The 17,528-nt window shown below is 36.1% G+C and overlaps 1 protein-coding gene across 3 annotated transcripts in view; it reads left to right on the top strand.

The window, feature by feature from the left end:
* The window catches only part of SMPD3 (sphingomyelin phosphodiesterase 3), a 118,595-nt gene that overhangs the window by 17,028 nt on the left and 84,039 nt on the right, over positions 1-17,528 (top strand). For 2 of the 3 annotated variants that reach the window (XM_035336551.1, XM_035336552.1), the window contains exon 2: positions 204-272. The exons of the other annotated variant lie outside the window; for it this stretch is intronic. The gene's annotated coding sequence lies outside the window, so the exon portion shown is untranslated. The remainder of the gene's footprint in view (positions 1-203; positions 273-17,528) is intronic. 3 annotated transcript variants of the gene reach the window in all.

Genomic DNA, 17,528 nt, shown 5'->3' with positions numbered 1-17,528 from the left:
GTTCTGTAAAACATTAAGGCTTTGTTTTTATCCCCAAGCAGCTCCCCACCCACCTGTACAGAGCTGAGGTCAGTTACTGGTCTTGCAAGGGGAGGTCTGAGGCCAGAAGCAGGGCAGGTGTGCTTGCCTGCAGTGCACCTCTTGAATGAACAGCCTATCTCACAGAACATGAGTAAGTCTTACAGGGCGATTTATTTCTGCAGAATTCACTGAAAAATTAAAGAAACACAGCTTGTCTGTCCTCCCCCTGTAAGTGGTCAACCTGTAGTCAAGTAAGTACTCTTGATTCTTGAGGGAGGGCTGGGGTGGAGCTCTCCCATATGAGTCTCTGTTGGAGATTTTGCCCAGACAGTGGAATTTAGGGGCTTGGGATCAAATTGATTAATTATTCTGTGTTTTGTTTGCTCAAGGGGCAGGAAGGAAATGTTAAATTACACCCACTTGAAGTTCCTTGCTAATGAATAAGTTAATTATACGCTAGGGTGTTAGAAAGATTTTACATTAAGTCCCTGATGTTTTTGTTGTCTCATAAGAATTACCTTTGTTTAAATAAGCTAGAATTAACATCTCTTCTTAAAAAGCCTATATTTTAAGTGGAGCAAAGAGAGGTTTTCTGAAGGAAATAACATGTTTAAATTTGGGGGGCAAGGGGTAGCAGTAAAAATTCAAACATCTGTACGTTGGTTTTCACACACATCTTTTAAAGGCCAGAGTTTCTTCAACCAATGCTTGTAGACTTCTTATAATTATATGCAAAGACATCTGATGTTTCTGCTTTTTCTGTAGAGTAGTTCAGAGAACTAATGGAAATATAACTTTCCAGTTAAGTAACTATGAATTAGACAAAACTGTCATTTCAGTTTTTCATTTGAACGCAAAGGTAAGCCATCACTCTACCTTCAAGTATCCTCAGTCTGAAACAAAGTAACAGTGGAGGCAATTCCAATTATGAAACAACTTTTATTGATGTCTTTGGGACCAAGAGTTGTGCTGAAAGCAGAACTTGAGCCTTGGTATTCCATATTTGATATGAAATTTCAAAAGTGTAAAAGCTTCAACATGTACAAGTCAATCTCATTTTGCATAACAATTTATTTTAGGAAGTGACTCCTGGAGTATGCGTTAAAGAAAAGTGATACCAGCCTAGTGCACTTCAATTGCAAATGGCTGTGTTCTTTGGCAAGACATATAAATTATCAATTGGATGAGTATTCTATTGTTGTACCTATTGCCAGTGTCTTGTATGCTCAGCACCTTTATGTTAATTCAACCTGGTTTGATTACAAGAAGAGGAAGGTGTGAGGAAATGCTGCATTTTCTTTCAAGCCAGCTCACTCTTACTGTTCAGCTCACTGTCTAGCAACATGCTAAGCTGACATCAGTGAGGAACTAGCAAACAGAAAAGGTGCTCAGTTTTGGCTCAGAAACAATAACGTGCAAATAAAACGGTCTAAAACCAAGTCTGTCCAACGGACAGTGCCAATAAATACAGCAGTAGTGAACTTTGTCATTTAAAGTAGGCTTATTCTGTTAAAGATTGCCTCTTGCTTTGCTCCATCCCTGGCAGAAACAGCATCCCCAGAAGTCCCCAAAACCTTCAGTGGCTGCAGTGTTGTTTTTGAGTGTATGGCATCAGATTTTTAAAAGCAAGCACCCAGGATTTTGAGTACTTGGCATCTATAATTGGGGACAGATTTTCAAAAGAGGCTAGCGCTGATTGTGCTGAGCTCTACTGAAGATTTGTCCATTTTGATTTTGTGTCTAACTGAGCTGATCTGTTGAAAATCTGCTCCCTATAGCTAAGCCTGACATTCTTAGAATGCTGTGAGGGCAGTAATAACAAGTAAAAAAACAAACAAAAAACAGACCAAAAAAACTGTACAACTGCCTTCCATTTCAGTAGCTCAGTGCTGCCATCCTGCACAGAATAGGACAGGTTTTTGCTCTCTGGCAATTAATTTTCTGTATTGAGACCAAATTTAACACTGAATGTATCTTTATTGTTTTGCCCACCTCCATTCTGGCTGTGCGTTTATCTAAAGTATAAGCCTTTGTGAAAAGAAGGCTGCTGGTTATAGGAGTGCAAAAAGTCTTATGTTATTGGGATAGTACAGGAATTAAATGTTTTAATGAAAATTTACTTAAGTAAACATTAATATTGTGAGTTTTGAGATAACCACCACTGTTTCTAGAGCTGTACTGCCTTCTGGCCTATAAAAATATTTTATAAATATTTTATCTTAGATTCTCTTTCTATGTAATCAACAGTGCAATTTCTTCTGAGTTTGATTTAGACTGTTTGATTTAGCAATTTTGAGCCCTGTATAAAAATAGTTACATCATTGGTAAAATTCATGTTTCATGTTGGAAAAAACTTGCTTCAATTGTCCAACATTTTTACTGGCAGAGCAGTTACAGGGTCTTAATATTGAGTTGTGTGATTTTTCTGGCTACTTATTTGACTTACTGCAGATTCAGACACTTTAGAAGATTTCTAGTTCCATTTTTGAATAATTCCTTTCATTCAAAAATTAATTTAGTTGTCCATTCACATTTTTTTTTATTCTTGGCCTTGTCTGTTAAAAAATAACTGTCTAATATATATATATATATATTGAATAGTTAAATAATTTTTACATGTTTGGTTAGTTTGTATTTATGAGAAGTAGTGTCTGCAGTTATTGTGATTTACATTAAAGGATTTAATATTGTACTTAATGTTATGACATGACTGATAATTACGAATTTGCAAAGCTAAGTAATTTCTGTGCCAATTTGAGCCACAGAAAGATAGTTCCTTTAAGTTCAGGTATATTTTTATTCTTTCCTTTGCAGTCCCATGTGCCTTGCAATGCCTAATTAGTGAATAGAAGCTGTGTGCAATGTGCTCATTTCCCAAGTGGGAATGGAATACGAAATTTCTTGTAAAATTTTTTAGTCCTGCTTGCTTAAAAGCATAAAAATAAATCTTGATCAACTTCATTTGATAGAAAATGATTTGTTATGGAAAAAGTAAATCCTCTGTGTTTTAAATGCAGAGGAACTTAGCTTGGCTTTTCTGTAATAATTTAATGTGCCTTTAGACAGAACTTTCTGATACACAGTCTCTATCACTTGATGCTTGCATAAACCCTGAGAAAATCAATTATTATTTGTTGCAATGGTAGAAACAAACCAATATTTTTTTCTGTGGACTTTTGAGAGGTAAAGAAATTTTCTTGCAATTAATTAAGATGTTTTCCTTCGTTATAGTGCGGTAGTATAAAAGACAAAACAAATCAAAGTTCCACTGGGTTTTCACTTATATTGTAGTTGTTTTGTGCTGTGCTTGCACAGTTTAAAAATGGAGTCTAAGTAATCTAGATTAAGCAGTCTATAATACCCTAATTCTTGTGGATGAGATACCTGCATGAATGCTGTTGTTGTGCTGATAGAGTAGCTGAGAGAATCCTTAGAAAAACATGAAAATGAACACAAAAAGGCTACACTTTAGTCAATAACTGTCAGAGATTCAGAAACAGACAAATAAAGGTGATAAGGGTGAAGAAAAGAATTGGTGAGATAACTGCTTTACAAACCTTTCATGAAATTGAACTAGAAACCTAGGGTATTATTCTGTTTCTAACCTGTCCATGTTAGTTGGAACAAATAGTAGGCTTTTAACAAAACTTGGTTAATTAGAATAGTATGGTGACTGTACAGATTGAAAAAACTAGCACAAAGAGAACTGCCCATGAAAACTGTCACCACTGTGAGCTCCAGGAGCAGGTTCTTCTGTTTTGCTTTGGGACCAGACTGCTTTTATGGAGACTCTATTCAACTTGCAACTGCTTAACTGAGATGATACAATGTTATCCTGTTTTTGTTAGTGTCAAGAACAAACAAGTTTAATTAATGGCTTTTGATAGGGCTTTGAGGAATATTCTCATGTTCATTGTAATCATGGACACAAAGTTCTGGAATTTTAGTGTTGCATCCTAATAAGCAAAAGTAGTATGTGCCATGGAGTCAAAGTGAAATGCAGAGTCTAAAATTTTCATTATCAATTTCATGTAGCTACTGCTAATGCATTTCTTTCTTTTTTTTTCATCCTTTCTTTATGTGTAGAACTTGAACATTAAACTGTTCTTTCATATAGAACTTGAACATTGAACTCTCTAGACTCTCGCATAGATAAGTTCACAGCAGTCACAAGCCTCATTTTGGGCAAAGGATTCTTCATGTACTTCTGATGAGACACAGCTTCCTTTGTCACGCTTTTGGAGGGGGGATAATTTACCTTTATTCTACATCTGTAGTTTATTCTTTTGAATGTCTTTCTGCAAATGAAGGTTTAATTTGCTGAGGCTAGTACAGTGAATCTGATTCAACTCACACCTCACTGACGTTGTGAGCCTATTATGGCATTATTAGTCTCCAGTTATAGACATGAAGGTAAGAAATGACCTAGTAATGAAAGGTACATGCCCAGCACGGTGTGACAAGAATTTAAAGGAGGCAGAAGTATATATAAAAGGAGACAAAAATATATATTTATGATGCTGATATCAGAAGGCCACTTTTGTAAGTGGCTACTCTGAAAGCGTTCCCAAGTAGTAGTAATTTCCCAAGAAATACTGTGCCATCACCTGTTCATCCAGGCTACAGACCGGAACTTGTCACAAATGCAGATGTGTACAATGTGTATATTTTGATGTACTGCATAACATTTTTACTGAAGTAATGTAAAGCAGTTTGATATTACAATGTTTATTTCATTTGTCAGAATAATGTCTAAGTTACACTTGACAAAAAAATCGCCATGGAAGCATATTTTCTGCTTTGGTGTTTGATGTGCTTTCAGTTTTGAAGATCAAATATTGCTTATTAAATGGTTTATTTGTGGTCTAGAAATCTCAAATATTTACTAGCATTAGTATAAAATCAATGTAACTGTCTTGTGTGATTTAAGATATCAGAAAATATCTTTGTGCATTTCCAAAACATCTTTCTCTAGTGTGAGTAGAATTTTGTCAGACTGATTGTTACAAGATCCTATAGGATTCATTTTTAGAGAAGCTCCTGCCTGCTTTAGGATCACTTCACTGTGAGATTACTGAATGTGCCCCAGTAAACTAAAAGGATTAGAGGAAGCAGAGGGGTAATAACTGTCAACAGGAGGCAGAGTCCATATAAATTACAAGTGTAGTACCAAATGTTTTAATCAGTTGCTTTAAAAGTATGAGTATTTCTAATCTGACAGAAAAAAACAGACCCACAGTGGACTGGTGGCACAAGAAAACAGAATGAACCTCAGAAGCAAGGAAGTATCTCTTTTGGTAAATAGTGAAATCTAAGAGAAATGGCAGAAATCGAGGCAAAAACTGCACATTCTTTTCAGATAATGCGTATTAAACTTGAGATATGCTGAGTAAGTTATTTTGACAGAGGAAAGGATCCAGAGCAAAGTGAATCGTAAAACTGTTGACTTGCAAAATAGCAAGTAATAGCCAGTCTCATCATACTATTTTTGTGCTTTTTCCTAGTTTATCTTCAAATAGTCACATAAACCTTTTAAAGTTGTCAGCTATAGTAATGTGCCATGACACAAAATAGTATTTGGGGGATGCAGATCGTATTCAGTTTTAAGATGAATCAGTGCTGCTACACAGATTTTAGCAAGATTGATTCCTTGGTTTGGTTACAAGTGCAGGGTTGATTGAGGTGCAAGTATCAGTATAAGGGATACAGGGAAAAAGCGTGAAATGAGGAAGTGCAAGACAGTCCTTTCTGGTGGCTGTGCAGGTTCACAGTGGCTTAGTTAAACTTTCTGCAAACGTGAAAAATGGACTTGCACATAGTTACTCCTTGCTGTTTGGAGTAGTTTATTAAATTATTAAATGTCATGTTGCATTTAAATCTGTCCAGTTTTCTGCTCTGGTTTGCTTTAAAACCGGAAAAAAATCCCTTAAGTGTTCTAGGTGCTATGGAGACAGTGCTGATGTCAGAAATGTTTGCAGTAGGGGCCTGGAAAAGGGAAACAGATGTCTGCAGTTACAGTGGTTGGCTGCTGGTGCATAATATAGAGCATTGGACTGCAGTTCAGAAGTGCTGAGCTAGTGATGGATGTGATAGACTGTTGGGAAGTAGTAGAGCTTGTGGAGAGACAGCGGTTGTTAGCTTACCACAGTGCTGTGTCACTGAAACTGCTGTGTGGTGTCGTGCTGTGTCCACACAGAGCTGAGCAGCACCATATGGCTGCATTAGCTTGAACTGGTGCCAGCTCAGGTGTCTGTATTATTTGCAGACTTGGGCCAGATTAAACTGCCTGTTCAACTCTCATTCCTTCTGTCATGCTATATGATGAAGTACCTTTCTGGTACTTTGCTTATCTTGACCTTTAGAAATCTTTATTTTCTAGGTGGCCCCTCAACTCACAGGGCTTTTGTGAAACCTGAGGAACCTGAGGGTGAAGAGAAGGGATAGAGGTGGCTTGAAGTGCCACTCTTGGTTGGGGGGGGGGGGAAGCTGTTTTATTTTAAGCAATGAATTCTATGGAAAATTCTATGTTGTTGCCATTAATATCTTGCTACAGTATCTTACACTGAACTGGGCCAAAATGCCATTAATATCTTGCTACAGTATCTTACACTGAACTGGGCCAAAACCAGGTATCAGAACCCCCCAAAAGCTTTCCAAATCCCAGACTTTAAAATCTCCCTCACTCTGAGAGAAATCCCCTCCTCTACACACCTTGAATCCTGTTTTGTGCAGATAAAATCAGTGCAGAACTCTGTCATGAGTCATTACCTTGGATATTGAGTTAGCCACCCTGCATGATTTCTCTACACGTCTCTTTAAGTACAACTGTGGCAGAACCTTTCCTGCCAAAAACAAGCTGCTTAGTTGTGGTCTGCTCTGCCGTATCTATTGCCTCACTTGGTGTTAGTTTTTATTCTGAACAATAAATGAGCAAAGTGTCTTTATTGCTTATTTGTCAAGCTTTCTAACAAGCCTTTTCTGTTTCACTTTCCCTTGTGGTTAGGAGAAGCTGCCTTTAAAAATCCCTTGAGTCATCTTCCTTTCAAATCCATCTTTTGAAGCTTTCATTTGCTGTGATATCTATAAAGTTTTTACAGCAATTAAACAGTGCTTGTCATCATGTTCAAAATTATCTTGTTTCATGTACTTTCCAGTCAGTCTGTGCTGTTCTCTAAAAAATAAAATGATAGATTCTATAAGCTTCCTTCTAAAAGCAGTGTCCAGGCATTCAGGCAGAGGCCTGTAGTATCAGCTCACTTTTAAATAATGAATGAGATTTTAGAGTAATTTTTATGTCAATCTCATTTCCATATTTTCTTCTGCATATATTTGTCCATATTCACTTACACAAAAAGTATCTGTGTGAGACCTGTGCTCATTGTCCTAACAGTATTTCTGCATTTGGACTCTTCACCCATCGATACTGCCATCATTTTACTGTAAAAAGGGAATATACTTTAAAAAAAAAAAAAAAAGGTAGGTAGACTTTTTATAGACTGTCAAGTACGAATAGGTTCAAGGCAAAACCAATAATAATTTGCATGTAGTATAAGCTCATCTAAGCATGTAGTATGGAAATCACATGCTGCTTAGTGAATGTGAAAGTACAGCCCTGATTGGAATGATATTGAACTGTTGAAAAGAAAAGCTGTTGGAGAGGAGTGTGAGAGAGAAGGAAAAAAAGGTTTCTAGTTGTAAATTACTTTTTGATAGGAAGGTAAGAGTAAGGTGCCTTCAGGGATCATTTCTTCATAATGAAATGTGCATTAACATTAAAAATATGCAATCATTTTTAATTAGGCTTACGTGTCTACACTGCAAAGTTCAAGTGTGGTTAGTTTTTTTTTGTTGTTGTTAATGGTATTTAGAGCACCAGTAGCATTTACCTAAGGTGGAATGGGCTGTGTGACAAAATGATTCTGTGCTCAAAAGCTGCAATTATTCTGTAAAATTCAAAATCCAGAATTCAAGATTAGAAGAGGCCGAGAATTTCTGCATTTGATTGGCTCAGGCTGAAAGCTAGAGGAAAAAGTGGTTTGCCTTTTATGCATTCTGTCAGCTACAACAATGCTAACCAAGGAAAGTGTCATCTCCCTAGAGTCTCTTTTCAGACTGAAGTACTGTAGGGCAATAATGAATCTCATAAGAAATTCACGATTGGAACAAGCAGTGTTTTGCATATAAATGTTTCTAATGGAGCTATGAACATCAGACTTCTGCTGTATTACTTTGAAAAATACCATGTGAATCCCTGTAGCTTTTAGTGATTCAAGATGTGAAAGGTGTTATTTATTTTAATTTTTATTATGTTCCTTATAAAATATTAAAGAATTCCTTGGCATCAAAAAGTACTGTTAGATTTTTAAGGCTGTACAGAAATAGTTTTTATAACTTCAAAAGCTTAAGTTGCTAATAGATGACATAGAAACCGTCATTAGTGGAGAACAATGCCTACTGGTTTCCTGCACAGAAGCATCTACAGGTTAAGTAGATTAAAATGCAAGAAATACATACTTCTAGCAGTAATGTCAAACTGATTAAATTTTCAAAGTCATACTTTAGAGCCCCAAGCACGTGTGTGGCAGTTTTGTGTTTTGTTTTTAATTTATTCTTATTTTTTCCCAATTTATCATCTGTCACTATCATTTGGTCCTATACCACACATAAATCCAAGTCATCTCTGCAGCCATCAGGAGTAGACTCATTGACTTTTTTGAAGAGAGTTGAGATTCATATAATTGCTGGAGCTTTAGAAGATAAAAGTGTTTTAGGGGTTTTTAATGGTAAGTCTCCAAACTTTGCTCACAAAGTTTACTCTTACAAAGTCAAAGCTGGCCTGAGATTCTACAACCACATAAAACTGAAACAAAACATTTATGTTCCTTGGAAATTTCAGGAGCTGAGTTTGTGCATAGATTTTTCAAATCAAGGAAATGTTTTTAGTGTTTATATATATATGTATATGTTTTTTCAAATCCTACTATTACAAAAAGCTACTATAATGCTTGGTTTAGTAAAGCAGGAATAAATGGTAACTTGTATCTGTTTTTGTTCATTGTGTCGGCGTGACCCTATCCCTTAGCCTGGAAAACGAGCCTTGGTGATACCAAAAAAGGATTGCTATCTGCTGCAGGGAAAGACTACTGAGAATAAAAGAACTGACTGTGGAAGAGTTGTGTTCCATTAGAGCATTGGTAGAATTAGCAATCCAACCTATTTTGCAAATAAAAACATCATTGCACCATGTTGTCTTTATGTTCCAGTGATGTTGCCTGAGTAACTTATGACAAAATACAGTGGGATTTGCGTTCTCATAAATGGACGTATTGTCTGTAGGCTGTTTTTTATGGTTCTGCAAAATATTGGCAACAAAAAGTTTCACATCTTCTTGGGGGCATAACTGTGTATCATGCATTTTGCATAACAATTTCTTTCCGGTTAGTTTTTCATTGGAAATCGACTGTCAGCTGAAATGTCAGTTGCTCAGGAGTCCATGGCACTTGTTGCAACAGCAAGGGGCTGAGGACCTCAAATGAAAAGCACTAATTGCTTTCTGCAGCATATTTTCAATTACTATTAGGGAGTACTGTAGTGATGTCTGCATGTTACTAAATGTTGTAGTTGGCTTTTTTTCCCTTCTTCCTCAGATAGCTGGGTTCCGTCAGAGACTGAAAATGTTTTTGCCTGAAGTCAGAACAGATTCTGACATGGCTTGCGTTAGTTAGCACTGATTTTGCTAGTATTTGGTGGCAAATATTACCTAGTTACTAGCTAAAAATAGTGTAGAATCCTTTGAGATGACATTGTTGCTTTAAAACTAAGAAGATTGTGATTTCAAGGCTTAATGCAAGTCTGAAACTGGAGGAAGTGGTAAATGGATAAGTTGGGCAGGTAGCCCTGAATTTCTGAAGTGTGCAGGTGTCATCTGTTTTGCCATATGCAACATGTTTATCAGAGATCTGGCTTCCAAAATCAAGTTTATTTTGGATTTCCCTCCTGGACTGTTTTGATGACTTTATATGAAGCTCTAAATAAAGGAAATGATAAAGTCACATCTGACCTAAATCTGCCTTTTTCTTTTAAACTGTCAATGGCAAATAGTCACCTAAAGAAAACTTGTGTATAAGCTGGGGTAGCACTCTGGCTTTCAGAACCAGAAGAATTTACAAAAGGTTAAAGGTCACAAATACTCATAAGAACGTTTGCTGTTAGGCTCTGTTTGTTGCTGCTAAGATTTAAGTGTTCTTTGAAATGGTTGTGGTACAATTGGGAGCTCCCTTTTGTATGATAAATCTCTTTCATGCTTTTATCAGAAAAATTGGTGGAGAATACCAAGTATCCATGCGAGGTGTGGAGAGAACACATGGGGAAATGAGATACATGTTTAGCTTGAAAGACAGTTGTTGATGTTGTGGATGGGTTTTTGTTTGTTTTTGACATATAAGGAAGTTTAGTTATGGCTTTGTTTCAAGCATAACCACTCTATCACATTATCTCGTTTTTGGCCACTGATACTCACCATTGTATCCTTCACTCTTCACTGATGAAAACTGAAAGAGAAACAAATGAGATAGAGTTAAAACTACCCTTACTACTTTTAGTGACTTCAGTGTCCTGTTTATCAACTAGAGAAGTCAGGTATTTCCAAGTGTCAGATCACCGGATGAGTGTTCTGTGAGACATAGTATACCTTTTCTCACTGGAATGGTGACATCTCATGAAACTAGCAGACTTCGAGTTACAGTTCCTTCCATCTGTCTGGGAAGAAAATGGAAATTTACATGAGAGCTTCCTATATCTAATCCCTATTTCAGATAGCACTCTGTGTATTATGCTTTCTTTTCCTTATTAAATCCCATTTGAAAGATTTTGCTGGTTTCAGAAATTATTTCTGCTCTACTGTTCACTTCACAGTCCCTCGCTTTGCTTTTATATAAATCTGACTTCTGAAAAAGTCTGTTTTTCAGACTGAAGCAAAATAAATTTTTAATCTCTGCAGCTTTTTCCCTTTCATATCTGTCTGGAGTCTTAATTCTTAGTCTTAATCCTTGGTGTAAAGAAATGGTGATATTTTAATTAATGAGGATGGTTGAAATTCACATAATTTACACTGTCTTTATATTTAAATGTGGTTCCAGGAAACACAGAAGAGGCTTAATGGACTGAATGTAAGATTTAGGAGTTGGATTCTTTCCCTGATGTTACCACACGTTTTCTTTGTGTGACATTTTGCAAGCTTGTTCTTTGCTGCCTTTAGAAATGCTCAAGAATTATCTGTGGAAAATGTACCAATTTATACAGGATGATAATTACAAAGCATATTTATTGTTTAGCTTTTTTTTCAATTATATCTGAGTTGTGTGAGGCCTTGTGCTGTCCTTCTCTATGAAAACTTTATGTTCTTAACTACTATTGCTTGCTGTGAATATAAAGTTGTTCTTTAAATACCATCACAGTATTTTTCTACAGTTGAATTACAGTTAAAATGTTAAAACTAGCATGGATTAATTAGGAAAACTGACATTTTCTACTAATATCTTCAAGAGGACAAGGACAAAGAAACAGGTGTTCTGGCAAGGCAAAAGGTTCAAAATAAAGTAGTTCAAAGTAGTTTCAAAATCCATGGAAAACACAGAGGTTATATTTTGGGTGGAAGTGATGTTATTATTCAACTTCTCTAGCTTTATGCAACTACAGTATAAAGACATCGTCTACATAGCACTTGAGTTAATCATCTGAGCAACCTTTATGGTGAATGGAAAGACATAAGCACTTCTGCGTACAGTTCATTTCAGCTTTGTAAATCTGAGTGAAGAATCCTACTTTGAGATCAGAGCAGTCTGCCCTACTATGCTCATAAAACTTCCTAGGTATATTTGTAGGGGAAAAAGAGCACAATGCATTTGGCTGTGGCTTACATCACTTCAGTCAGTGTTTAAACTATATACTTGTGTCCTGAGTATGCTTAAACATAGAACAGGTTCACTTTGACTAAGTTCTGTCCAAAAATGAATTGTTTGTAAGAGCCTGCAGTAACTAACATATAGCACAGCTAAACAAATGGCTGTCACTTTATCATAATCAATTTTTGGTACTGGCAGGACAGGGTTGTTTTATCAAGCATGTAACATAATTCTTTGATTATTAAAGGTGAAGCTCTTGGTTAGTGATTTGCTGTATTTACCCTTTCTTCTTTACTGTCAGGTGGATGATGATGTGTTGTGTTAATTCTAATGCTTGTGCTAAAGGCAACAATTAATTAAAGTAAATCAGGATTAAAAAAATGAAGAAACCAAATGATTAGGGAAAGAGGGCTTTATAGCAGTACTTAAAAGCTATAGCAGACATGATTTCTGATATAAATAAGTAAAGTTGCAGTTTCCAAACGATAGATTACTCTTGTCTCGTTCTGCTGAGTTGAACTTTGATAGGAAGTGTAAAATACTAAAGGAATCGATGATTTCTGAATCTTTAAAGACAGGTACCTGTCAGGTTATGAATACTGAAAATTTGGAATGATCATTACGAATAATTTCCAATTCATGGGTCTGGTTTGTATGATCAACATTAAATGCTTTTTGTGGATTTCCTTAGCCCTAATCAAAAAGCAGCACTACATGTTACTGTCAGATAGCTCTTGTCCCACAACAAACCATGTTCACTTTGCAGAAGGGAAATAAATGTGTGAGCCCTTTATTTATCATGGTCTCTCCTCCTCCACAAGTTGTTAAACCTGTTAATATGGGTGATGTCCAGTGATGGTGAAATCTTAAAGACATGAATTTCCTACTTCTGTTTTCAGCTGGCATAACGTTAAGATCTTTTTATAAAAATAAATACAAATTGCTCTGTGTTGTCTGATAAGTATTAGGGAAATAAAATAACTTCATATTTAACTCAGTTCGCATAAACACTGAAAATGATAAATGGCTACATCTTCAAGCACTTCTTTTGTTTTTAACTAATACTAATGTGCTCGCTAAGGACAGGTGAAACTCAACATTTAGTGTTGGATAGAATGAAGGGAAAATATTCTGTAAAGGGTCACGCACATGTGCATTTGAGTTACAGAGAAGTACTTAGATTGGCAAAGCAACACCATCCCGCTGGTACTAATGTGATGCTGAAGATGATTACAGTGCTGTGTATTTGTGTACGTGTACAGAATTATTCAGTAAGGTCTGACTATGCCCAAATAAAATGTCAGGTATCTCTGTACCTGACATGACTTAAAAGCTACTTCAGCAAGCTAGTTTAAAACAAACAAACAAAAAGGTGTGATCTAGCTACACCTCTAGAGTTTTGCTGTCACATGCCAAATGATGACTCAGTAAATTACAGCGTGCTATGGAAATGTGCTCTGATACTTGGTCATCCATCACTATGAGCCTTGTCTTTTATTGTCTTTTATTATGGGATCACATCCCATAATAATAAGTACAGATTAAATTTTTATTAAAGCAAGGTAGCTTTTACAATTACATATATAATGGGAGAGGGAGCAGGTTGATTGAAAAGCCTCCATCTTTCTGTAATTAATATGGAACTCAAATGACCTAAAAATGAAGAACATTATCATCCTGGAAAAATTAGCTGTCTTAAGTTTCATTCTTCCCCCTGTCATGGTTCGTTAATGAGGAAAATCCTTCCCATTGCTATTTTCTACAAAATGATATTCAACAAGAACAGAGAGTGCTCATTATCTCCTGGATGGTACTTAACCATACTAACAACCATACAGAACAACTTTATCTCTGCAGTGAAATATAATGTATGTAGTGTACACTATGGCTTATAATAATGAGACATCACCTTTAAGTAGATGTTAGAATACAAACAAAGAGCCAACCTACTCTTGGTAAATGACTTTCAAGTTGTGAAGAATAACACTAGTTCTGCTTGGCTTTGTTCTCTGTCCTGTTCTTGCCCTTGACAAGCATGGTCTGGTATAGAAGATGATTACTCCAAAGGGTGTTAGTATTTTATTTTTAGTTTGCAGTTAAGACTGGTGGGAAAGATGTATTGTCATCTATCTGTTCATTCTCTCAAATTTATCACAGTAAAAACAGTTTTGGTCTGAATATTAGAGAAGAACAAGGTAAGAAACTGTGCCCATAGTGACTGGAGTCATTCTGTTGTCTGCTTCTAACCCAGCATCAGTTCCCTGTGTTGTGATGGCTCAGAAAAGGACCCACGGATTTAACAGTGTATACTTACAATGGGGTAATGGTTATGTAAAGCTACAAGATAGAATTATATATCTGATTATGTTTGATTTAGACAGTAACACAATCATCAATTTCTGGAGATGCAATAAGAGAACTAACAGCCTGCTACCCATTCTATAGCTGTCTCCTGAAATGTTAGAATATCAATAGGTGTGTAAGGGCAGGGGATGGGGAAACTGAAAAAGACAAGAATAACTTGTGTTGTAAAGGGGTGATGGAAAGGAAGAAGAAGATGAGCTACCTAGCATCCCAGCTTATCAAGGACGCAACACTAATGCAGCTGATCCATGTAAACCTATTATAGCTAGCAGCTAGCAATGGGGGGAAAAGCCATGGTCCTGAAACCTGAGAGTAAGGAGAAATCCACCTAGTGCATTCATTATGAATGGTGCTTGTGGATGTGTGCACACCTCAGTCAGGCTGAAGGCAAATCTTAAGTTGTTGCTGACTTCCTTTAAGGGTTGGGATGGGGGGGATGGAGGGGGAAGGGAGAGGGGCAAAACAAAAAATAAAGTAAATCCTAAAAATGCTATACTTGCTAAAAATACTCCATACATAAGTCATTATAAGTAAAGAAATAAAATAGGCATGATGTGTTCTCATCAGATTGGACCACAAACAAGGAGTTAAATATTGTCATGAAAGACCTTTAATATTCATAGCTAATATTTACCAAGCTAAAGAGAAAACAATGATTAACTTCTGGCAGCAAAACAAACTTTTGTTTTTCTGAGCGTCTTTACATGCTTCCCTTTTGCCTTGCATTGCAGCATTACTAGAACACTACCTGCTGTAGACTTTTCCATGCTAGAAAACAGAATCCACATCTGTTGGATGGGTACCTTGCTGGTTTTATATCTATCAAGTTTTATATCAACTGGATGGGTACCTTGCTGGTTTTATATCTATCTGTTAGGAACTGGGCGCAGCAGCAGTAATGCTACTGTCTGTTGTGTGTAATTTGTTCGGGAAAAGTGTTGACCTCTTCTCATGAAGTATTGTGCAGTGTAATAGGAATATGATTTAGGGAACAGTCCTTACTGAAATTGATAGGTATGTTGTCCATCTGCTAACTTGCACTTGGGCTAAGAGTCCTATTTTGTAAAGCAATAAAAAATTCTTTAGCTGCCTTCAAGCTTGTTGTCTTCCTCTGTTCAACTGCTTGTCAGGAAAACAAACAAACAAACAAAAACTAGTGTATGTTTCTCATTGGCAGAATTAATAAAACAGAATGCTGACAGGATACAGAACAATCATAATTTCAGAACTGCTGTTATGCATCGTTCTTCACCAGCAACGCAAGAGGCAAGTACAAGCTGATATCCTGCAACAACCCTCAAGGTGAATTCCTTTGAGTAAAGCTGTCAATTTGTCCTTACATCTCAAGTTTGTATCAAAAGTTCTAACAAAAATATAAGTATCTTCTGTTAACTGTTACCTCACTTTAAGAAAAAGAATTGCCAGAGTGGTGTCAAAGTTACCTGTTTCAGTTCAGAGATTTGGTTACTTGTTTTCCTGCCTGCCCTTAGACCTAACTGAGGTCTGCAAAGCTTTAAAGTGATAAATTCTGGAGATGGACTTGTAGGATTTATAGCATTTTTTTCCATTTTTTTCCCACTGTTTTGCTGTATGCTGATAGGTAAAGTATGTAGGTGCCTAGCTTGAAACATCTGTTAAACGGGCTTAATGTTAAGTTACAGAGCTGACTGAACAAATGTTCAGATTAGCAGATAATATTTTGAATGGAGGCAAAAAAAACACTTCCAGGCCAAGGAGTAAGAACTGAAGGATGTATGGGTTAGAGACCTGAGTTTCTATCTTTTATTTAAAACAAAACACGTAATTTTAAAATTAAGCCAGCTAACATTAGTTATTGTCTTAGCATTAAATCAGTTTTCTTGAGTCAGAATCAAACTTTATGGGAGCTGGATATGAAGCATTTCAATTTCCACTTGAATTCTGCTTAGGTAGAGACTTTAAGGTAATGATTTTAAAATAACTGGAGATATTTAGGGGAATAGTTCCATAAAAAGCATAACTGTGGATTTGCTGCTTTTTTATTAATAAAATTTAATTATTGTCTTACCATCATAAAATATATTAAAATATTGCTTAAAATATCTCAGTAACATGAGCAATCCTAGCTATTTTTATGCAGAGAAATTGACGTTGGTTGAGAGTAAATATAATCCTCAAGTCAGAAAGAGCTTATAGAGTTAAAGTCATGCATGATCATTTTTCATCCAGTTTTCTTTTTTAACCACAGTAATTAGGCACAATGCCAGGCAGCAGAATAGAAAAAGAAAATTTCTTTAATAGATTTTTTTTTTTTTTTGACAAGCATTGCTGAAGACATTCTGAGATTGGTATTTTACTTTCTTGTGAAGCTCTCTTCATGGTCATTTCTTCTAAGGGGAAAACTTCTGGTCATGAGTTAATTTATTTCAAAGGTATCTACATGCTATTTGAGCTTGGAGCCATTTCAATTAAGAAGGTGATTGCTCATGCTGACCATAATGTGTTTTTGTTTTTTTGTTGTTTTGTTTTTTGTGGTGTTTGTGTGTAGATGTGTTGTTGTTGTCTTCAGGAAACCTTGAGGGTATTTGATGTGGAGCAATGCTGAGTAATATGCTGTACAAAGAATGTTTGGGAAGTAACATCAGTCACTCTTGCTTTTTTTTTAGTAGAATTAGCTGGGGAGTAGAAAGCTGGACATTTTTTTTTTCAGTCTTTTACATTACTAGAAGAATGATTCTGCTGCTTAGACACTTAGTAATCAGATGCTCTGTAGCTTCTGATTTCTAGCATGATCCTATGTAAAGAAAAATGTGCTTTACTGCAGTAGCTCCTTGAGTTAGTATTTGGGTTTTATGATGGTTTTTGTGTGTCTGTAGGAGTGACTGTGTTTGGCAGAATATTTTATTTGGCTGAAGTTTTAAGAGTCATTTGCAGACATCCAAGCTGTAGAGAGAGGATTTTTTGAGTTCTCTCTGAATTGGAAGGCAGTATCACCATTTCATTCCAGTTACTGGCTCATGGTACATGAGACTTCTAAACCCTTCGGTTTGATTTTTCTGGCATTTCAGATTTTATTTAAATCTAGTCTACGTGTCGTGTTGGTCTGGTAGTGTCTGTTTTTCATTCTACTGCTGTAATGCAACTATTAGAGTACGAATAATCAAGACTGGAGTTAATTTTAAAATGAAAGAATCCCTGCCTCTCAGTATTAGCAATTCACTCATGAATTGGAGGTATACCTGTTTTCCTTTAAATGCAACT

Source organism: Oxyura jamaicensis, chromosome 11 (assembly GCF_011077185.1).
Source record: "Oxyura jamaicensis isolate SHBP4307 breed ruddy duck chromosome 11, BPBGC_Ojam_1.0, whole genome shotgun sequence".
Taxonomy (NCBI): Eukaryota; Metazoa; Chordata; class Aves; order Anseriformes; family Anatidae; genus Oxyura; species Oxyura jamaicensis.
This window is presented reverse-complemented; position numbering and strand designations above follow the sequence as displayed.